The 23,653-nt window shown below is 48.2% G+C and overlaps 1 pseudogene; it reads right to left on the bottom strand.

The window, feature by feature from the left end:
- Positions 1-6,687: 6,687 nt before the first annotated feature.
- Positions 6,688-21,612, bottom strand: LOC139703738 (ruvB-like 1; annotated as a pseudogene).
- Positions 21,613-23,653: the final 2,041 nt, after the last annotated feature.

Raw genomic sequence — 23,653 nt, forward strand, 5'->3', positions numbered from 1 at the left:
ACATATTTATACTTGAAAAAAAGCTTTAACCACTAATTCTTAATTAGGGTATTTTTTATAAATGTTCTTTCTTGTTCTCTATCAGGGAAGCATTGTTCAAAGTGTCACCTCTGGACTGGTGCAGTTTTGGAAATTATTACTTATTTGAAATGATATAGAAATTGAACATAAGAACTTCAAACATGTTATAGTAGTTTAGCTGAGTCATTTTATGCTTATTGAATCTAACAATAACAAAATTTTGAGTTATGTCTTTGTTTCTTTATTTCAGTGTCCTAATAATTTATTTGCATTTTACAAAACTCTCCCTGGGAACAAAACAAAGACTAGAACACTCCCCATATCAGCATCATGTGTATGAAATAAAGAAGATGTAAGAAAAAACAGGGACAGAGTGAACTTAAATTATGGTTTTCATAAGTTTTCTGAGAATTGTAATTTTTTTCTGTATTCAAAGTCTCCTATTTCCATGACATGTTTAATTGTGTTTCCTGGCTTACTCTTAATATGCTCTAGTTATAACTTTTTTTAATGGAAAAAGTAGCAGATTTTTATTATCATTATCAATGCCAAACAAGACATTAAATCAATTAAAATCTTTCATTAAGCATAAAATTGCTTTCACATTTGCTACAATCACAGTAAATAGGTTTCTTTGTATAAAGGGACAGTCTTTGGAATTTAAAATATCCCCAACTGAAAGATTACATATTTAAAACTCTGTCTGTTGCTCATATAATAGTGGATTACTCAAATTAAATGTTATACTCTCTTAAATAAGATAAAATGGAAATAATTCACTCATAAGATTTATAAACCATCTTTATTTATAAAATACTATCCTCAGAATTATAATCTCATCAAGCTTCAATTGGAGCAAAATTATAATCACTTAAATAAAAGCACATAAACTAAAAATGAGAACTATATTACTTTTGAAGGCAGATAAAAAATTATTGTCAAGTTTCCTGTTGTACTTCTGAATGTTCAGTAGCAGAATCTTTTGAAGGTGGAATCCACCCTGAAGGGAACTCACTTCTACTTTCAGAATGCAGGGGAGAGAGGAAATCCAGCTCTGGGGGGAGATAATGAAGAAAACATCATGGTCCCATTGAGAATGGAGGGGGTGGTGGCCTTGGTTGGAAAATATTCTTGAGATGCTCCATACATGTTTTCTGGAGGAGGTGGAAGAAAAAAAAGGTCCTCTTCTCATGAACTTACTCCTTGGATCCATTGGAAACAACGGATGTTTGATATGAGGGAAAGGTAAGAAAGCAAAGCCAGAGTCAGTTGCTTGGATTTCAGCAGGGAGAGATGAATCAGTTTCATTGGAATCACCAAGATCAACTTGGTATCCTTTCTACTGGCTTTCATTTCTGAAGATGAGGCCCATCCAATTAATCCAAGGGCAGCATATTGGAACTTCTGACTTCTGCTTATCAAGATGGTCTACTACCATAATTAGAATAACATCCATCTTGCCTTTGTAGAGGAAGATGTGGCTGGTGGCAGGATCATTATCCTATGGGCCTGTTCCCATGGAGGTGCCAGGGGCCCAGCACCAGAAGGTGCTCTCTGAATATCACTTCACAAATCACAGCTTGATTCTCTTTTTGAACTGCTGATAAGATGGTCCAGAGGATTCTATGGGCCCCTTGGCCTCTTTCTCCTCCCAATGGCACCAAAGGTGAGAGTATGAGTGGACCCTTCTTTTCTGAATGAGAAGGTCTTATTTCACATGAATTTTGACTCAATGGTGAGGAACTATTTGGGGAATTCTGCTGGCAAAGACTGAATATGAAACATCAAGCACAGAAGGATATTTTTCCACAAGTTTAAATTTGAAATCCATTTCAGTTTATTTTTGTCTATTGAGAGCATTTTGTTTCCTTAAATCATTGAGGTATCTTTCAGCATTCTGAGCTGCCAACACATTATCATGTGCTTTTTTTTTTCATAGTAAATAAAGTGTGCCTGATAAGAACAAATGGTTCTCTCGAATTCTTCAAGATCTTTGGCTTGCTTTCTATAGGTCTCCAGTGGTTTAATTATATGGCTTATCTTTTCCTCCACTTTGGAATGTTTGTCCTCTTGCTCTACCTGGTAATTTTCTTCTCTTATTAATTTCCTTTGGAGTTTCATTACATTTTCTTGATATAGTTCCATCATGACTTTAAGTTTATGCTAAAGATTCTGATTTTTGACTTTCAAATTCTGTATTTTCTGCTTGCAAAGTGTGCTGTATGTATACACATGGACGTATAACCAATGTGATCCTGCAATCTGTACACGTGGAAAAATGACAATTTATACCCTATCTGAATCAAATGTATGATATGTCAAGATCATTGTAATGTCTTGAACAACTAATAAAAAATAAATAAAAATTTTAAAAAAGAGAATATAAAAAAGATGCTTGTTCTGTCTTAAGATTGTTAATGTTCTATAAGGTCTTCCTTTGTTTTACCTACTTCAGATAATAAAGTAAAAATTTTATTTCTTTCTCTAAGCTTTTAAAAGAGGCATTTAACTTAGCAACATAAACCAGTTTTTAAAGCTCCTTTTGGCTGATCTTCTAAGTGAGCACCAATTTCTGATTCACTTTCCATTTCCAATTCCAAGTTACCACCATCTGTTAGCACTTCTCCAAGCAGAGGAACCCAATCTTTCATCTGCAGCAAGTGTTCATTCAGAGACTTAATGTGATTTTCTTTATTTTTTAAAACTTGTTCTGCATGTACTTTAGAGTGTTCATGTGCCATTTATTAAGGCAATTCAGTTTTTCTTTTCATACTTCAACTTCTTTTGAAAGCTATTTTTGTCTTTCCTGAAGTTGGGGATTTTTATTCAAAGAATTTTTTATTGCTACCGTAACTCCTTTATTTATTTGACATATTCTCAAGGTTGTTTTACTTTCAGGTATTTGTGATTTGAGGAATTTTGATTTATCTACTAGAAACTTAATTTTTTTATATATCCCACTATCAATTCATCCTGTTGAGAATGTTTAGTTTTCTCTTCTTGTAGCTCTTTTTCTAGAAAGAATATTTCATCCTCAGGTTTAGATACAGATCTATCCAGGTTTTTATATATTGCCACCAATTTTTCTGCTTTTATTGACTCTTTCTCCAAAATGGCATCCTTTAAAGATGACTTTAAGCCATATCCACAATATATAAAGAGCTCTTACAATTCAATAATAAAAGATAACATAATAAAAAAAGGCCAAGGATACAAACAGATATTTCTACAAAGATACAAATAGCCAATAAAACACAAAAAATGCAGTCTCACTGGCCCTTGGCAAATACAAATCAAGTGAGAGGCCACCACACACCCACCGGGACATCTACAGTGGACAGTAACAGATGTCAAGTGGCATATGGAAAAACCAAGACCCTCAGACATTCCTGGTAGGAGTATGGCAATAAAGCCATCTTACTGGCAGTTCCTTGGAAGGTCAGTGGTGCTGTGTGACACAGCAGCTCTACCTCTCCACACAGATCCAAAAGAAAGAAACTGCAGTCCCTGCACATCTGCGGCAGCATCACTCCTACAGCCAAACCTCCCAATGGGCTGGGACTGATGAGTGCACAGATCCATGAGCTGGTGAAGGCCCCATGCAGTGGGCGCTCCTCAGCCACGGGGGATTCAAGGGCCTGGAGGACAAGGGTGAATCCTGTCAGTCACACCCCACACAGCCACAGATGGCTAAGGGACAGAAAGCAGCCTCCCACTGCCTGAGGTCAGGGTGATGGATGGGACGCAGCAGCAGAGGGGCTGTGGATGGCTGACAGGGATGGGGGTTGCAGTGTTCTAAAACCGACTATGGTGGCAGCCTTGCGATTTTGTGGACACACTAAGCACTGCTTGAGTTTTCCAGGGTGTAGGAGCTGCATCTCATAGAGGGCTGTTCAAAACCCCACCTGGGACTAGGCCACAGGCTCCCACTGGGACCAGGCCACACCACTGCCTATGGCCTGGCGCCTATGGCCTGGAGCTAGCCTGGCACGGGAAGCACTGGGCTCCCTCCTTAGCCCCACACAGAAGAAAACGAGGAGGCCAAGTCCGCCATCCAGACTCACCACCTAAGACTTTTTAAAAAGACTGGATGCTGCAGAGGCCCACGCCTGTCATCTCAGCAGCTTGGGAGGCTGAGGCAGGAGGATCGTACCTGGAGGCCAGCCTCAGCAAAAGAAAGATGATAAGTAAGCAGCTCAGTGAGTCTCTGTCTCTAAATGCATTGGGTGGGGGGTGGGCCTTGAAGCCAGGTGCTGCTGGGGTGGACACTTGCTGGCTCTGGCCTGGGCAGGTCCCTGAGTCAGGACAGCCCCACGGGCTCTCAGCAAGTCAAGACGTCCCACTGCCCCTGAGGTCCCACGTGCAAAGCCAGGAGAAAAATCCCTCAGCCAACACTATACCTTCTTCCCCTGTCCCTCATGAGTTCTGGGGTCAGACATGGGTCTGCGGGGCAGGGAGCGGGAAGGTCCCCTTGGGAGCAGCCTGTTGGCAGCAGGTCAGAAGTCGCCGACAATGTGCTCATGTCCCAGATACTCTTCAGCCCCCGCCCCAACCCCATCTTGCCCAGAGCCCTGGGTCCTGGCCCAGTCCAGCATTGGTCACAGCCCAGCCTGCCTCTGGGCTGCACGCTCCCTGGACACCAGGTCACAGCCCCTGCTCCTGGGCTTGGGGGGCAGGGCCATGTCCCTCAGTGCTACTCAACCATGTCCCCGGGACTAGGCACCAGAGTCCTGTTCTGGAGACCACGGGGCTCCATCCCCACAGGCAGGTTCTCGGGCCAGAAAGCTCCTTCCCGTGGAGCTTTCTCTGGGGCTCAGGGTGGACAGAGCAGCACCCTCTGAAGACACCTGCTGGCCAGGCCAGGGACCCTGGGAGGGGGCTGTGAGCAGGGCTCCCCAGCAGAGGGTGCCATGTATCCATGTGGAGCCCTCGGCCAGCCAGGCAGGACCCAGATAGGGGACCCAGTGAGGGGACCCATTGATAGGGACCCAGGGAGGAGATCCAGTATGGGGAACCAGCGAGGGGACTCCTACAGTATCAGGTGGTGGCTGAAGGGCCCCCGGCCCCCAATGCTACTCAGGGTGCCCTGAGCTCCCCCAGCAGCTGGCCAGACTGACACCAGCTGCCCCCAAGCTGCAGGAGGTACTTTCGCCCTGATCTTGTTCAGTCACGTCAGGGGACTTGGGGGGACCACACAATGCTGCCCATGAACCTGGGTCATTCACTCAGATCCCAAGGGCAAGGGAGCACCCAGTGGCAGGGACTCGTGGGTGGCCTAGTGCTGTGGTCTCCTAGCTCCTGAGATGGGGCTTCTCCATTGAGAGCAACTGAATTTCCCACTGTCTGTCACTCAGCAGCCAGTCTGGGCAAATGGGGGGGTCACTTCTGGCTCTAGCCGTCCTGAGACACTTGGACCACAGGGTTCTTTTCTAATTCCTGCCCCAGCATGCATTCTCGGGGACTCGTCCCCATAGCCCTCGGCTGCTGGGGTGGAAGAGGCCCTCCTGCCACCTTTGCTGAGAAGACCCAGGCCCAGCTCCTGTTGAACCAGGAAGACAGAAAACCCTGAGGGCGCCACCTGACCACTGAAGCTGCTGGCACGAGGGGAGGCGGGAGGCCTCCAGCGCAGGGGCCCAGGGAGGAATATCCCCCAGCTGTGGCACAGATAGCAGAGCCACTGTGCTAAAGATGTGTCCACGCCATTCTGCACAAGACCCCCTGTCCCCACAGCCTGGAGTAGCTATACTCAAAGGCAGGCTGAGGCCAGGCAGGGGCCAGAGGCCCCACTGTGTCTCCAGGAAGGTCTTACTGTCCTTACTGGTTTTGTTCCTGGAGAGACCTGCGTTCTCCTCAGTGTTTAGAGCAGCTCAACTCACAGTAGACAAGCTACAGAACCAGCCTAGGTTCCCCACAGCAGATGGACGGATAAAGAAACTGTGGTCCCTATACACAGTGGAATATTACTCAGCCATAAAGAAGAATGAAATGATGGCATTTGAAGGTCAATGGATGGAGCTGGAGAGGACTGTGCTGCTTAAGTAAGCCAATTCCAAAAAACAAAGGCTGAGTGTCCTCTCTGACATGCAGATGCTGACTCACAATAGGGGAGAAGAGAATAGAATTTAATTGGATGAGACAAAGGGAAGGGAGGGGAGGGACTGGGGGATGCAGGAAAATAAATGGATGTCACTTTCCCATGTTCACATAAGAACACAACCAGGGACACCCCACAGTAGGGCCAGTCACAGGAATGAAAATCACACCCTGTGTAGGTGACATGGCAGGATGCATGCTGCTGTCATGGGGAGCTAAGAAGAACCAATTCAGAGACAAATCTGTGTTCCCACCTATGCCAAGGGACAAGGTGCAATGTCATTCAGTGTCCTCATTGAAGATGAAACGGGCTCTGCTGGCCTCTGGATGCCAGTGTGAGGAAACTGACACTCAGGTCACCAGAGGGGCCCCACCTCCTCAGGCCTTTGCTCCCCACGGGAATGTCGAGCCTCAGAGGCCCGTGGAGACCCTGCCCATCAGGGACACGGCAGCTGCGGCCTTCAGTCCCCCTGCTGTCTCCTCCCAGGGGCAACATGCACTCCCTTCATCCCATCCTGACTTGTGACATCATGGGAGGGGACAGACCCGGGCAGCAGGGGCAGCTGGCAGCACCTACCTGATAACACAGTGGCCTCGATTGGAGGCAAAAATCACAATGGGGGCAATGGAAGATTCCAGAGCTCAGTGCAGGGAGTTGAAGCCCTCGATGTCCAGCATGTGCACCTCGTCCACAAACAGCATGCTGGGGACCCTCTCAGCCACGCCGTGGTCGATGTACTTGTTCACCACCTTGTTGACCTCGCCTTGGACAGGGTCCCAGCCAGTGAGGGAAATGTCACCTGCTCTCTTCTCCACACCTAAATTCAATCAAGACCCAACCCTGCAGCCTGGTTCTCCTACTGGCTTTCTGACCCAAGGCTGGGTACTGGACCCATTCCAGGTTTGGTGTCATCATTTGTAAACAAGAATCATGCCAGTTGTGGTGGCACACGCCTATAACCCCAGCAGCCTGGGAGGTTGAGGCAGGAGAATCACAAATTGGAGGCCAGCCTCCACAGCGTGGTAAGGCCCTGAGCAACTCAGTTGAGACCCTGTCTCTGAATAAAATACAGAATAGGGCTGGGGATGGGACTCAGGGTCAAGAGCCCATGAGTTGAATCCCTGAACCCTCATCTAAAAAAAATAAAACAGGCATCATCGCCCCCAAATGCCACAAAACACCTTTTGTGGAGCTGTGTGGGGCACAATGACCAGGAGCTGCCCCATCAAGCCCTGACCCTGATGCCAAGACACCTCATTTGGGAGCTCCAGGGAGATGTGTTTTCAAATGTGAATTCCCCTCTGCTGCACTCAGTCAAGGAGCTCTTTTGGGGGCCGTGCATGACAATGCTTAGGTTAATGAGCTTTCCATCAAGTGCAGTTAGAATCCTCTCCCCAGGAAACCTGAGCAAGGAGGGTCAGAGCAGGCCCAGCCTTGGCCCCAGAAACATCAGCCCTTACAGAACAGCAGGCCCACCTCAGGTCTCAGCCCTCACCTTCCAAACCAGCGCCCCCTGTCATCAGGATGGAGCTGTTCCCAAAGAACCGGTATCTGAGGCCTGTCCTCGCCCAGAGCCATGATGCATGGCTCTCAAAACCGAATTCAGAGACAGATCTGCTCTTGGCCACTCATGGAGGAGCTTAGGCTGCTGCAATGCCTCAAGGCAACAGTGGATTCATGTTGAACTTACATTTTCAGGGAGTAAAGTGGTAATGGTCCGGAGAAGGACACAAAATTAGGGAAGAGCCAGGCGCGATGGCACATGCCTGTGATTCCAGCAGCCAGAGAGGCTGAGGCAGGAGGATCACAAGTTGGAGGCCAGCCTCAGCAACCTAGCAAGGGCCTAAGCAACTCAGCCAGGCCCTGTCTCTAAATAAAAAATAAAAGTGCTGGGACGGGGCTCAGTGGTCGAGGGCCCCCGAGTTCAATCACCGGCATCAAAAAATAAATAAATAAATAAGTCCATAAAGGAGCAAGGGAGACCCACTCCCTGGTGTCAAATTCGGCACCTTTCTGGGACCTCAAGAGAAGCAGATGCTGACCTCTGTGGGGCCAGAGCACACAGTGTGGCCATGGCTTCTAAAGGGAGTGAAGACCCAGAGCCACGCAGTGGGAGGCGCTCAGAGCCAGGAGCTTGTCAGAGAAGGGCTTCAACTTGGCTCCAGGCTTTGGCTTTGCCATGTGTCCTACCTGTGACCTCTGTCTTCTTTGGCTTCATCAACTGGCCCATCATGGACAGGACATCTTGTCCCCCTGTACCTGAGAGGACTTTCTAAGGCAGCTACCAAAGCTCATCCTCCTTCCTCCTGTGGGTCCCTGATGTCACTCAACTTGGAGGCCTGAGGTGGACAGGCCCAGCACACTCCCCTGGAAGGGATGAGGGGCTTCTGAACTCAGAGGGATCCCCTTGAGGTTTCCCCTGACCTGCAAGAATCAAGCAGAGTTGTGCGCGGTGGAACATGTCTTTAAAAATCCTGGCAATTTGGGAGGCTGAGATAGGAGGACCGCAATTTGGAGGCCAGCCTAAGAAACTTAGTGAGGTCCTGAGCAACTCAGCAAGACCCTGTCTCTAAATAAAATATAAAAAGGGCTGCGGATGGGGCTCCATGTGTAAGCACCCTGGGGTTTAAGCTTCAGTACAAAAAAAAACAAAAAAAAACCTCCGGCCAAGAAGGAAGAAACTCCAATCTCAAGAGTCTCTGGCCTCTCCTGGGAAAAGCTCCAAGGGACTAAAAGAAAAACCAGATTCCCAGCAGAAAGCCCGTTCCTGGTGGGGAGGAGGAGGCCCCTTCAGGATGAAGAGCAAACCTGACTCTCTGTCCAGTGGGGCCCAGAGCAGCGCCAGCTGGGAGCTGGAGGATTTGGAGCTCCTGCTCTATAGAGGCCAGAGCCTCCGTGAGGCTGTCTGAAGCCCTGTGAAGGCTCCCGCCAGGAACCCCCAGCCCGGGGTGGAGAGCAGCCCCCAACAGGCTGGCAGGCGGCCAGGGGCAGACAACGCCCAGAGATCAGCGGTGACAGCATCTGGACATTGGGACAAAGGGGCCAAAGCTCATGTCGTGCTCATTGCTGAGCCTCTCAGAGGGCTTTCAGGAGGACAGCACGGCCCTGACAACTGGTTCCCAGGGCCTTGGGCATGCGCTGGCCCAGCAGAGCCTGTCCCTGGGGCCTGGTGTTGGCCACATCCAGGTCATGCAATATCCCATTCTGGATGACCTCCTTCTTCTTGTGCATGTCGCCCTTGGGCAGGGCATGTCCTCATCGGCCTCCAGGGCGAACTCCGTGGCCTCTGCCTTTGCCAGCAGAGCCATGGGGCACCGGGACCACACAGAGCTCAGTGACAGCCAGGTCTCCGCTGCCCACCGAGGGCCCCCAACAGCAACCTCTGCCTATGCCCCACAGCCAGGGGCCCCGCTTTGGCTCCCAGACCCGCCCGGGCCACACCTGAGACTTTCTGGAATATTCTCTCCCCTTTCATTTCACTCCTGATAAAGGAGCATCCAGGGGACTCACTGGAGCCGGGGTCCCGGGCTTTTCTAGGTGGTGATTTATGGGTGACACGAGGCCTTAGGCTCATCCATGCACCAGAGAGGTGCAGCCACCATGGGACGCAGCAGCAGATAGAGGACGAGCCACCTGGTGCAGTCCCCAGGTTTAGGACTCAGGGAGGGACACCAGGGAGATAAAGGAAAATGGAAGATGCTGCCTGGTGCAGCGGGAAGGGACAAAGGCTGTCTGGTCCCTGTTCCCGACAGGGTTTGCATCTTGCACACTCTGCCTGCTTAAGTCATGAGGAGAGGAAGACAGAGAAATCCAAGGTGACTTAGGTAAAGGGACAGCTGCTGACCTTCCGCCACCCACCACCAATGAGCAAAGTGACACCCTAGTTACCCAGTTGTCCCCCTGGCAGACCCTCATGTGTAACACTGTCCCTGGGGAGCATACCTTCACAGCCCCGATGTTGGCCTCCATGTAGATGACGTCATTGGCCTCCACTTGCTCCTTCTGCAGACTTTAAAAAATGCTGGAGTTCAGCTAAAACCAAACCAAACCAGACAAAGGGGGACTCAGACCACCCTGATGCATGTTCCAGTTCCTCCTGACCCCGAGGGAAGGCACCTTTCCGGAAGAGACCTGAGAGGCCATGCACAGCAGTGCACACCTGTCATCCCAGGGACTCAGAGGCTGAGGCAGGAGGATCACCAAGTTGGAGGCCAGCCTCATCAACTTAGCAATGGGAGACTCTCTCTCAAAACAATACAAATCAAAATAAAAAGGGCAGGCTTCTGGCTCCCTGCTTAAGCACTACGGGTTCAGTTCACAGGACTAAACATTCATGGGAACGAGGTCCCTTGGAAGGTCATGACAATATTCTAGAATTAAGATGGAGAGTGTAAACAATGTCATGCATCAAAATCATGTGTGTTACACAAACTTAAAATGGGTGGATCATGTTCACAACTGCACCCCAAGAGAGCTGCCAGAAGCTCAACAGGACCTGGCCTCTTTGGCCTCGTTGGGGCACTGTGCAAACAGGAGCAGGATCGGGGAGTCCCTAGGCAAAAAATTCATAAGCCTCCTTCAAACTCAGACACTTCACAACTCCACACAACACACCTGAGGTCCTTCTGTCCCAGTATCTCATCCATGTGGAAAAACTGCCCAGAAGGACATGAGTTTTGGGGGGGCTGGGGGTACCAGGGATTGGGCTCAGGGGCCCTCAACCACCAAGCCCCATCCCCAGCCCTGTTTGGCATTTTATTTAGAGTCAGGGTCTCCCTGAGTTGCTTAGGGCCTTGCTTTGGCTGAGGCTGGCTTTGAACTTGCGATCCTCCTGCCTCAGCCTCCCAAGCTGCTGGGATCAGAGGTGGGTAGCACCTTTGTTTTGGAAGACAATTTTCCTCTTCTCTGTTAGGCTCATTTCTTTGAGAAGCTGGTGGAAGCAGAGTGATGGATGGCTCAAATTTCCACTGTGTTTCTGTGTCCTCTCTCCTACAGGGAAGAGGACAATTTTTCTCTTTTCACCTCAGGCACTTTTATTCGGTTGATTTTCCAGAAGAACTTTCTCAAGGTGTTATTCTTGAGAAGGGGCCACCTTCTCAGAACCTCATTAATCCAGGATGGACAGGATGTGATGAGGGATTAAAGAGATAAAGACAGGTTGTGGAGCCAAGCTCCTGAGATGAAGGCCCCATTAGGAAACAGAAAAATAGCCCTTGGAAGAAGTGACATTTTCATGATCTCCATAAAGCTGTGACCAAGAAACTACCTCAGAGGATCAAAGAATCATCAAGTTATAAAAGGGGGAAAGATGGAGAGATTCTACGGTGGATGGAGAGTGGTCTAGAGATGAGAAACTGAGCCCCAGAGAGCTCAGAGGACATGCAGGTGTTACCCAGCACCAGAGGACTCGCAGTCACCCTGGCCCTCAGCCAGCACTGGACACAGGATGACTGTGGAGCCTCTTTCTGAGCCTGAAGACTTGATCTGGAAAACAGGGGAAATGAGATTCTTGGCACCTGCACACACGGGCACACAGCTGTGATGAGCCACAGGTAAAACACCTCCCCAAGCCCACAGCAGGGGACCTGGCCATGCAGCAGGGGAGGTACAGAGCTAGTGTGAGTCAGTCATAACACAGTGGATGAGTAAAAACATTATGAAAAAGAAAGAAAAAAGAAAACAAAATTATGTCCACTTCGACTTTTTGGGGAGGTGAGGGGGCAGTTTGGGGATTTGAACCCAGGGGTGACTTATACCTGAGCCACATCCCCAGCCCATTTTGTATTTTATTTAGAGACAGGCTCTCACTGAGTTGCTCAGGGCCTTGACTAAGTTGATGAGGCTGATCTCCACCTTGTGATCCTCCTGCCTCAGCCTCCTGAGGGGCTGGGATGACAGGCATGCTCCACTGTACCTGGCTGGCCAATGGTTGTCATTTGGGGGATGAGATGGCATTAACAATTTCTTGACTTAACCACACAACTCACAGAAGCAATGAAAAAAGAAAGACCTACCTTATGAAGGGACCTATGTCCTAGTCCTTACGAGGTGTCCCTTTATACTACACGGTGTTATCCTGAGTGTCCCATATGGCATCAACAGTGCAGAGGCCAAGGAAAGGGGGACACAGAGGTCACACCACCTGCCCGTGCCACAGTGCTGAGGACAGGGCTCAGGACAGCCTCAGCAACTCAGTGAGGCCCTGATCAACTCAGGGAAACCCTGTCTCCAAATAAATTCAAAACAGGGCTGGGAGGTGGCTCCGTGGTTAGGATCCCCAGGTTCAATCCCTGGTGCCCCTCCTCAAAAAAAAAAAAAAGGTCGCTGCTCTCCCGACAAATGGGGAGGCCACAGAAGACTTCTGCTGGCAGGTGGCCATCAGGATCCCTGTGAGCTGATATGGAAATATCCCAAAGGCAGAGACACACAGCCACATGATCAGACACTCAGGCCACTTCCTTCGGTTCAAGGGGGGCATTATCTTATCACCCTATCCCTTGCCTTCTCTTCTCCAGAAACCCAACCAGGACAAGGACACTCAAGACTGGAAGCTAAGGGCCAGCTCTCCTCTGCCTGTGATCCACCTGAGAGCCTATAATTGGGGCTTGTGGAAAACATCCAACAGGGAAGCCACATTCTGTGTTTGATGAACCAAATTCACAGCTCCTGAACCCCAAAACAAACTTCCCAAACAAAGCCCGAAGCAGCTGTGCACACCTTGAGTCCAAGTAGCTGCAGAGGCTGAGGCTGGAGGATCATGGGTTAGAGGCCAGCCTCCACAACACTGAGTCCCTGAGCAACTCAGGGAGACTCTGTCTCTAAATCAATGCAAAATAAGGCTGGGGACGGTGCTCAGGGGTCGACGGCCCCTGGGTTAAATCCCTGGTACAAAAAAAAGAAATTTTCCAGACAACATGAAGGTATCAGAAAACTCTATCAAGCTTGGAAAATTCTGGGCTTTTAAGCCTACTTTGATTTTTTTAATAGAACCATTTCTATTTTGCAAAGAGGAAATTCCTCCAAATGGAATGCCTGCCCATACTCACTGTGAGGGGACAGTGACATTAAATTTCTCCAGGAGAGGAAGAAAAGCATCCCCAACTCTCAGCCACTCATATTTGTCTAGAAGTTTCTTGGTGGTGACAAGTAGACAGAGGAAGGCCCAGTGGACCATGGGCCCAGCTTTTGGCCAAGAGAGAGGCTGTGGGCACTGTCTCTGGCCAAGACAGCACAAAGGACACAGGTTTCATCTGCTGGCTCAGGTTTCTAAGTCCCTGACAGGGACTTTATCATATCAAGGAAGTGGCACAGACGGGGACAGATGACCCTCTCTCCCTCTCTCTGCAGCTTTGCAGGAATTCAAAGATGTGGGAAAAGCAGGCTTCTGTCTGAGGGGAGACCACAGCTTGCCCTTTATTCTGTGGCAGGATCTAGAAATTTCTCCTCACCTGCTGCCACCAAAAGCCCTGCTGTGTCCCCCACCACACCACTCCAGGGGCCACTCCCATCAAATGTGCCTGGTGACCTCTACTTTTTCAAATTTTAAAGCATTTCAGTTCCCACTGAGCCATTGAAATACAAGCAACTGTGTGAAGGCCAGTTTTATCAGGTTTTTGTCTCACAAAAATGGGGGTTTAAAAATTTTTTTTTTAAGTTGTAGATAGACATAATTTCTTTATTTTTTCAATTATTTTTATATGGTGCTGAGGATGCAACCCAGGGCATCACACATGCTAGGTGGGTGCTCTACCACTGAGCCCCTGACCCATCCCAGAAAAATGGTGTTTTTTAAATTTAAGTTCTTAAAATATTAATATCCAGGTATTTGAAAGGTAGTAATATCTTACTTGTCACATATTTTTCTTGGTTCCTTTTTGTACCAGGAATGGAATTCAGGGGCCCTGAACCCTGGAGCATCATCCCCAGCCCCTTTTATATTTTATTTAGAGACAAGGTCTCACTTAGTTGCTCAGGGTCTGGATAAGTTTCTGAGGCTGGCCTCCAACTTGCTATCCTGCTGCCTCAGCCTTCTGAGCTGTTGGAATATGGTTCATATGTTTAACTTATGAGTTGAATAAAATCACTGGCACATGTTTAAATAAGGAAAAGTAATCCAGGCACCGTAGCACACATCTGTAGCCATAGTTACTCAGCATACTGAGGCAAGAGGATGGTTTGAACCCAGGAGTTCCAGGATTGCCTGGGAAACATAGTGAGATCCTGAAAAATAGGACATGAAAAGGGAAAATAAAAGAAGATATGAAGAAAAAAAAAACAATAGAGAGAAAATTTTTAAACGTAAAACCCAGTTGTATACATGTATAATCCCAGCATCTCAGGAGGCTGAGGCAGGAGGATCGAGAGTTGGAGGCCAGCTTCGGAAACTTGGCGAGACATTGTCTCTAAATAAAATATTAAAAGGGCTGGGGAAAGGGCTCAGGGGTGAAGTGCCCCTGGGTTCAATTCCTGGTACCAAAAAATAAAAATAAAAAGCCTAAGTTCAATGTGACACAAAGCTTAGCTTCTAGACACAAGTTCAGAATTAGAACTCTTCAGTTCAGCATTAGTGTCACACAGGGGCTAGGGGTGGCTCAGCAGCCATGGTCTCAAAAGGAGAGAGAGAGAGAGAGAGAGAGAGAGAGAGAGAGAGAGAGAGAGAGAGAGAGAGCCTGCCCCATAGTTGAGTGCTTACAGGGACCTGCTGGGGAAGATCAAAGGCAGAGCCAGTCCCACAAAGAGGAACCACAGGAAGATAGAGTGCCAGCCACGGGGGTACCAGGTGGCTGTGGGGGGTGAAACAGGGTCCCATGATGTCTCCCCACTTCCAAATGCTGCACCCTCCTACTGCGTTTTCTTTCCTTCAGCATTAAATCAAAAGTTCCCCAAGTAGACTGCTTAGTCTTTTTATTTATTTATTATTTATTTGGGTACCAGGGATGGAATCCAGGGGCCTTCGACCATTGAGCCCTGTCCCCAGCCCTTTTTATATTTCATTTAGAGGCAGAGTCTTGCTGAGTTGCTCAGGGCCTCAGTAAGTTGCTGAGGCTGGCCTCCAAATTGTGTTCCTTTTACCTCATCCTCCTAAGCTGCTTGGATGGCTAGCTACTGTTGCCTGTCTTGTCAACAGCACCAAAAGAACATGAGCATTTTTAAGATGAAAGGATTCAAAGCACCGGAGAAGCAACAGCCATCTTTCACACTGATGTGATACTCACCAATAGCCCTGCGGAAGTTCTCCATCAGCACCTCTGTCTTCTTGATCTCCATGAAGTAAACTTTGCTCCCCACCAAGGAGCAGAAAGGCACCTTACTCCCCAGCTCCTGTGCAATCGCCAGAGAAAGGGCTGTCTACAGAGGCAAGAAAGGAAAGGTTTTCATTTTACAGTCTTGAAAACATAATTCAAACCCATCTATAAAAATATTTATTCAAGAGGCTGAACATGGTATTGCACACTTGTGATTCCTGAGACTCAGGAGGCTGAGGCAGAAGGATGGCAAGGTGGAGGCCAGCCTCAGCCACTTATCAATACCCTGGGCAACTCAGTGATACCCTGTCTCTAAATAAAATATATAAGTTTGGGGAATGGGGCTCAGGTGTTAAGTGCCCCTTGGTTCAATCCCTGGGACCAAAATAAATAAATAAATAAACAACACTAACAAATCAGGAAGGATTTATTACATGACCTTTATTTTATGTTAAAAGGCCAGAAAATAATGGATAATACATGAGGCCAAATCTGTAAGCGGTGGCTTGGTCTGCACAAGCTCCCCCTGACAGTGCCCTGTGGTCAATTATAAATTGATGCTCAGTAACATAACTTTGGTTGGCAGATGCTAAAGAGAACCTGGTGAAACAGACATGTCATCAAATACCAAGTTTTAGAAAGCATATGCTCTCAAGTGGGTCCAGGGCTGGGAAATGCCATGGCCTCTGAGTGCCATTTCATCCTCCCTCATCTCTGAAATAAGAATGAGGTCAGACCCTAGGTGTGTAGGCCAAGCAGAGCCTCCTGAGATGCTGAGGGCCTCACTAAGTTGCTGAGGCTGGCCTCCAACATTAGATCCTCCTGCCTCAGCCTCCCAAGCTGCTGGAACAAGGCCAACTGAAGCTACTGCTTCAAAGATGGACCAGGGAAGGCTCCTCTTTTCAATGCCCGTTTGGTTTCAGCTCTGAGCAGCCGACATGGGGGATGATCAGCGAATGCTGTCAGGAAAAATCCACTAGCCCATGGGGCAGAGGTTGGTTCTAGTTCTGATCTTCTCCCTGTTTTCTAGGGTGGTCTTGAGCACACAATAGTGCTAATGCTGGACAGCCTCATCTGGCGAACTAAAATACTGTTTAGATTACAAGAAGCCAACAAGCTGCCCACAGGATGGTTTGATTGGGACCATGTAGTTTTATATGTGCCTTTAAACTTGGCTTTTGTGGGGGGGGGATTGAACGCAGGGGCCCTCAACCCCTGAGCCCCATCCCCAGCCCTATTGTGTATTTTATTTAGAGACAGGGTCTCCCTGAGTTTCTGAGGGCCTCGCTTCTGCTGAGGCTGGCCTCAAACTCGCTATCCTCCTGCCTCAGCAACCCAAGCCAGCCACTGGGATTAAAGGCATGTTCCACCGTGCATAGCTCTTGCCATTTTTTGAACCCTAGGAACTTTCCTGTTAAAATCCAACTATTTGGTTTCTGTTGAGAAACCAGGTCTGGACACAGTGGCCCTCTTTTAGTGAAAGGGCACCACATCCTTGGGCTTGAGCAAGTCACTTTGCTTACCTCGCTGCCCGAATGCTTAGGCACCTGAGTTGGCAAGCCCAAAGCATGTGTTCTAATAGCAAAGGGAAAATGAACACAGAGGGATGCGATTCCAACACCATGAGGCCCAGGGGAGGCCACAGGTGGCAGTGCTCATCTGTTTTATTTTGATGTTCCTGGGAATGGAACCCAGAGCCTTGTATGTGCCAGGCAGCTGTTCCACCACTGAGCCTCAGGCCCAGCTTTCCTTATTTAGAGACAGGGTCTCACTGAGCTGCTGAGACTGGCATCCACGTTGAGATCATCCTGCCTCAGCCTCCCATGTTGCTGGGTTTACAGTTGTGAGCCACTGTGCCTGACTCTTCCCTGTTCTTTCACAGCCCCCAACTCCCCATTCTCAGTTTCCAGTGTCAAAGACAGTGCCCACTAGCCACTGAACAGCATCCCTGCCTCCTTCCACCTAATACTGAAGGGGTGACCATTACCCTTCCATTCAAATAGAAACAATACTTGGTTAAGAATGGCTCCTTTTCTGTCCAGCTTTCTCCAATTAAAAGCTCATGGAAGGGGCTGGGCTGGGGCTGGGGCTCAGTGGTGGAGCACCCGCCTAGCATGTGCAGGGCCCTGGGTTTCTTCCTCCATGTGACATAATAATAAATAAATAAAACAAAGGTATTCTGTCCAACTACAACTAAAAAACTATATTATAAAAAAGAAACTCATGGAAGAAAGGCACATATACCTACCCTTTCCTATGGAGCTCTTTATATCTCACTGATCTTTCCATAGCCTGTCATCTTGAAAGTCTAACTTGTATTTTTTTAATATTTTAATATTATCAGGCCTCCCAGCTGATCAATCACTACCCACCAAGACACATCCCAGACCTTTATGTTGTTTATTTTTGAACAGGGTTGCATTATTCATATTTATTTTTAAATTTTTTTTTCTTCGAAACAAGTTTAATTTTGTTCCAGCCCTAAATTGGGGGAAGAACTTAAATCTTAAAAAATTCTCAAAAATCAAGCCATTATAAAGTTAAGCACCCCTCCCCTTAGCAATAAATATTGAACTGATATAGGTGACGGAATTAATATAACTGATTTAGGTGTAGATGGACACAACACAATGCTTTTATCTTTATGTGGTGCTGAGGATCAAACCCGGGTCCTGTCCATGCTCTGCGAGCCCTCTACCACTGAGCCACAATCCCAGCCTGCTAACTTGTATTTTATGGATTAAGAAACTGAGAGCTGGGTGTGGGGGTGCACTCCTGTCATCCCAGCAGCTTGGGAGGCTGAGGTGGGAGGATGGCTAGTTGGAGGCCAGGCTCAGCAACCTAGCAAGGCCCTGAGTAACTCAGCAAGACCCTGTCTCTAAAATAAATACAAAAATGGCTGGAGATGGGGCTCAGGGGTTAAGCACCTGAGTTTGATCCCTGGAAGCCCCCCCCAAAAAAATAGGAGAGTCTTTTCTCTGTTTTTTGGGTACAGCCTTGCAGTGCAGGTTGTTTGGCAGCATCGCTGGCCACTAACACTGGAGTCCCCCCGTCATGTTTTCAAAACCACAAGAGACGACTCTCCAGATAGTGGCAAAGATCTTCTGGAGGGCAAAACCAGCCCAGGTTGAAAATCACTTCAGAGCTAATCTCACCTAGCTGGACTTCCAGAAAGAGCACACAGAGAACAGGAACAGGCCACAGCTCAGGGGTTCAGAGCTGGCGACTGTCCACACCAACGACACCAAACAGTGAGTCTCAGAAAGCCCTGTGGACATTAAGAAAGGGAAATCAGGGGAGGGCGCCCTATCCAAAAGTACCTCCAAAACATCCAGAAAGGAAGGTTCCAACCCTGAAAATCAGACTTCTTAAGAGCAACACTGGAAGACAAAAAGTACCAAATAACACTGAGTAAAACAGCACTGAAGGAAACAGCTATCATGCTGGTGCTGTGGCGCAGGCCTGTCATCCCAGCAGCTCGGGAGGCTGAGGCAGGAGGATCAAGAGTTGGAGGCCAGCCTCAGCAAAAGCGAAGCCCTAAGCAACTAAGTGAGACCCTGTCTCTAAATAAAATGTAAAAAGGACTGAGGATGGGGCTCAGGAGTCGAGAGCTCCTGGGTTCAATTCTTGGGGTTCAATTCTTGGTAACGCCCCCACCAAAAATGGAAGACGACTTGGACAAGCTAATGTTCCTGTAAGTGCACACTGTATGGCATTCCAGCCTCAAAAAATTTCCCCCAGACACAGAACTTCTTCATCCACCATCAGACACCACAAAACACACCCTGGCAACTCCATATGTACAACTTCAAAATTAGAATTCAAGCTTTTTTCACAGATGATTGTGTTTCTGCTTCTGAAAGGTCAAGTGGCCTGCCCCAGGCCTCCCAGCTGATCAATCAATACCCACCAAGATGTAGCCCAGACCTTTATGTTGTTTATTTTTGAACAGGGTCACATTAAGTCACTTAGAGCCTGGTGAAACTGCTGAGGCTGGATTCCAACATGTGATCCTCCTGTCTTAGCCTCCAGAGTCACTGAGATGACAGGCAGGGGCCACCACCCCTTGTAAGAGCCCACTTCTTTACATACAAGAGTGCAGGCTCCTACTCTCCTGTGCCAAGAGGCCCTTCCAGAGAACAAGCCATGCCCAGACCAGGAGCTCTGGGAAGCCTGAGGATCTGGCCAATCCCCTTGCAGATCCCAACAAGCTCCACCATGTGTCCTCTTTTGTCCCCTGGAAAGCCCAAATCGGGGGGAATTATCAAACCCTCTGCCCAATTCCAGCATTTATAATCAGTCAGCAGTTTGAAGCTCAGACTCAACTGAGCCATTTTGTGCCATCAGGAGACTTCCTGTTTCTCTGCCCAGAAAACACTAGAAGCCCCTTGAAGATCAAAATTGTGTTTCTGTTATTTGTCAATCATGCATGTAGCCAAAATAGTGGTGGGCAAATTTCGCATTCAAAAAAATACTGGCTGACTCATTTTCCCCCTCCAAAAATGTGCCACAGAAGATTTTTATATATTTTTTTAATTGTGCATGGACATAATATCTTTGTTTCATTTTTTTAATATTTATTTTTTAGTTGCAGTTGGACACAATACTTTTATTTCACTTATTTATTTTTATGTGGTGCTGAGGATCGAACCCAGGGTCCTGCACATGCGAGGCGAGCACTCTACCACTGAGCCACAGCCACAGCCTGTCACAATTTTTTACGAGGCCCTCGACCAACAGAAATGGATTTTCAGTTGGGCGCGGTGGTGCATGCCTATAATCCTACCACTCAGGAGGCTGAGGCAGGAGGATCACGAGTTGGAGGCCAGCCTCAGCAACATAGCAATACCCCCAGCAACTTTAGCAAGACCCTGGCTCTAAATAAACTACAATCATGGGAAGTGACTCAGTGTTGATTGCCCCCAAGTTCAATAACTGGTTAAAAAAAAAAAAAGAAGAAGAGAAAAGAAAAGGAAAAGAGATACATTTCCCAAGCAAAGGAGACTTGAAAGAGTTCAAGGACCATCCCAGAGACCAGACCCCTCTTAGGACTTTCCCCTCCCTCTGACCAGGATGATTTTCATTCTAGAAGTATGAGTTGAGATCAGATTCCTTTCTTAAACACACATGTGACCCACGTCGCTAAACAAAGACTAGTTAAGATGCATATTCCAACTGGCTTCAACGTGAGAATCGTCCTCTTGGGCAGCAGAAATCAACGAGAACACAAGCACCTTTCCAGTTCCCAGGGGTCCGGCCCACAGCAAGGCTCTTCCTGCCATTTTCCTGCTTTCAATTAATTCTTCTATGATGTCACATGCCTGCAGCACAGAGGGGAGAAATGGTCACTATTACTGTGTTTCAGTGGGGAAAAAAATGCAGTCCCTGGTCCAAACAATTCACAGACTCGTCCAACCAACCCTGAGAGCCAGCACCCTCCAGGCACAGCTCTGGGTGCCCAGACAGTGGAGGTGAGAGAGGAAAGTCTGCTGGGCACAGTGGCCCACACCTGTGATCCCAGGGACTCGGGAGGCTGAGGCAGGAGGATCTCAGTTCAAAACCAGCCTCAGACAAAGTGAGGCCCTGAGCAACTCAGAGAGACCTTGTCTCTAAATAAAATGCAAAATAGGTCTGGGGAGGGGCTCAGGGGTTTAGGGCTCCCCCCGCCCTCCAAAAAAGACATAGACAAGAAACCAGAGGCTTTTCTTTGGCCCTTTCTGTTACTAGGAGGTTCCAAGGCCACAGTCACAAGCTCATATAAATTGCAGGTTTCTGTAGCTGCTCAGCCTCCAGGGAGACCATGGGCCATGACTCTAGGGTACAGCAGCTTAGAGGTGGTGGAGTGCAAATCTCCAGCTGTCATTACTAAACTCGGTGGCCTATAGATAGGCCATTTTTTTCTGCAAATAATAATAATAATAATAATAATAATAATAATAAATACCATAACTGAAGGGACTTGGTACAGTTGCCACTTAACAAAAGTAGAACTTACTGGTAAAAGGATGGTTAGAGTTAGGGCACGATGGTGCAGGCCTGTCATCCCAGGGCACCTGGAGGCTGAGGCAGGAGGACTGTAATGTGGAGGCCAGCGTCAGCAGCTCAGCCAGATCCTGTCTCGGAATAAACACAAAAGGGGCCACAGTGTGGTTCTGTGGGCAGCGCCCCCGGGGTCAACGCCGGGCACCAAAGTGACACTGAGTCGGGGCGAATGCCAGGAAGGTCCCCACGCCCCCCAGCCCCGCCCGCCATCCCTCTCATGCATTCTCCTGGCCCAGGAGCCCCGAGGCCGCCTGCTTGACCAGGGCACTCTCGTTGAGGCCCAGCCCCTTCCCGTGGCTGTGCGAGGCGATGCGCGGCATCTTCGTGGTGCTCTCCACCTCCTCCATCTTCAAAGTGCCAGCCAGAGCCCAACCAGTGCAGGAGCCACTACCCTGCACCCGCCCAGGGGTTACCAAGGGCCATTACAAGGGCGGCTGGCAAGAGCCCACCTCTGTCGGTGCCCCATTGGAGGATATTGGAACACCGCCACTCTCCATTGGCTCAGGCATGTGCTCATCGCAGCTGCCGGTAGAGCTCCACCCACACACTTCCCGCTGTGTCTCTGGGTTGACTTCCCTGGCAACAGGTTCTTCCAGCTAGCTCTGAGGGTGTGATTGCAGGAGGGAGCCAAGAGTTTTGCTGCCTGGCTGAGGAGCTGAGCCCAGGGGGTGGGTGGCCCCGAGGAGCATTATTCTGGGTGTTTATTTGGTACCAAAGATTAAAACCAGGGGCTCTAAATCACTGAGCCCCAGCTCCAGCCCATTTTGTATTTTATTTAGAGACAGGGTCTCATTAAGAATCTTAGAGACTTGCTAAGTTGCTGAGGCTGGCCTCCAACTAGCGATCCTCCTGCCTGAGCCTCCAAAGCCGCTGGTATTAGAGGTGTGCGCCACCATGCCTGGCACCTACTCAGAATCTTAATAAATGAGTGAGAATTTATCAGAAGCAAATGGCATTGCACCATTTTGCAGATGAATAAAATGCATCCAGAGAAATACAGAACTTCCAGGGATAAGTGAGTTCACAGGAGGGTGAAGACACGCCCGAGATCCAGCCCAGCTGTGGGGGCTCCTGACTCCCATGTGATTTCTTTGTCCTCTCTAGTCTGACTTTAAAATCTAATTATTTTATTCTAATCATTGACATCATTATTGAGTCAATGTTTGCCTCTATCCCTATACTGCTTTACATTATGAAGGTGGAGAACACATATTTACCATTTTAATTTTAATTTTGGAACGTGGTACACAGTCTACAAACAAGCTTCTAGATAAGACTTCTGATGAATTCAAAGAAAGTTCTAGAAGATATCCCCCTGCACACGCACACACACGGTTGAATCCATGCTCTTTAGTTTTATACTATGGATTGAACCCAGAGGCACTTCACCACTGAGCCCCATCCCCACTCTTTTTTTATGTTTTATTTACAGTCAAGGTCTCACTGAGTTTCTTAGGGACTCACTAAGTTGCTGAGGCTGGCCTCCAGCTTACAATCCTCCTGCCTCAGCCTCCCAAGTCACCGGGATGACAGGAATATGCCATTGTGCCTGGCTTCAATTATATTTTGTATCCACTAATAGGTACTAAAATGCCAGATCAATGCAATGAAACATACACCAATAATCCTATGGAGAACTACCTTCCAGAACCGTGCACTGGACAAACCATCTATCCCGTCTCTCAGCTTCTCACTCCCATCAAGTTTCACCTTAAGTCCTTCCACCTCTCTTCTCTCCAGCCCAAGACTGAGGCCCTCAGTCACTTGGTTCCCAACTCTTTTGCTCCCTGCCTGCCTTGACCTCTGTCCCATCTTATCTTTGAACCCCCAAGCCTGGGATCAAGCCTGCCTTTCCTTCTGTACTGCTGCTCAGGAGGAGAAAGTCACCCAGGGTTCCCCAGGAGCCCTTGTGTCATCATAGCCTCCAACCTCAGCTGAACACTCACAGCTGTGCAAGTGATGATCTAATATTGTATTAGTTAGAATGTTAGTATAACTGCATTAATGGAGAGATTCAAAACAATGGTGGGTAAAGCAAAATAGAAGTTATTTTTCTCAGTTGGGCATATTGCCGCATGCTTGTAATCACAGGGCTCAGGAGGCTGAGGCAGGAGAATGTCCAGTTGGAGGCCAGCCTCAGTAACATAGTGAAACCTAGTCTCAAAATAAAACATTAAAAGGGCTGGAGATGGAGGTCAGTAGTTAAGCACCCCTGGGTTCAAGCTCCAGTACAAAAAAAAAAAAAAAAAAA

Source organism: Marmota flaviventris, unplaced genomic scaffold (genome assembly GCF_047511675.1).
Source record: "Marmota flaviventris isolate mMarFla1 unplaced genomic scaffold, mMarFla1.hap1 Scaffold_118, whole genome shotgun sequence".
NCBI lineage: Eukaryota > Metazoa > Chordata > Mammalia > Rodentia > Sciuridae > Marmota > Marmota flaviventris.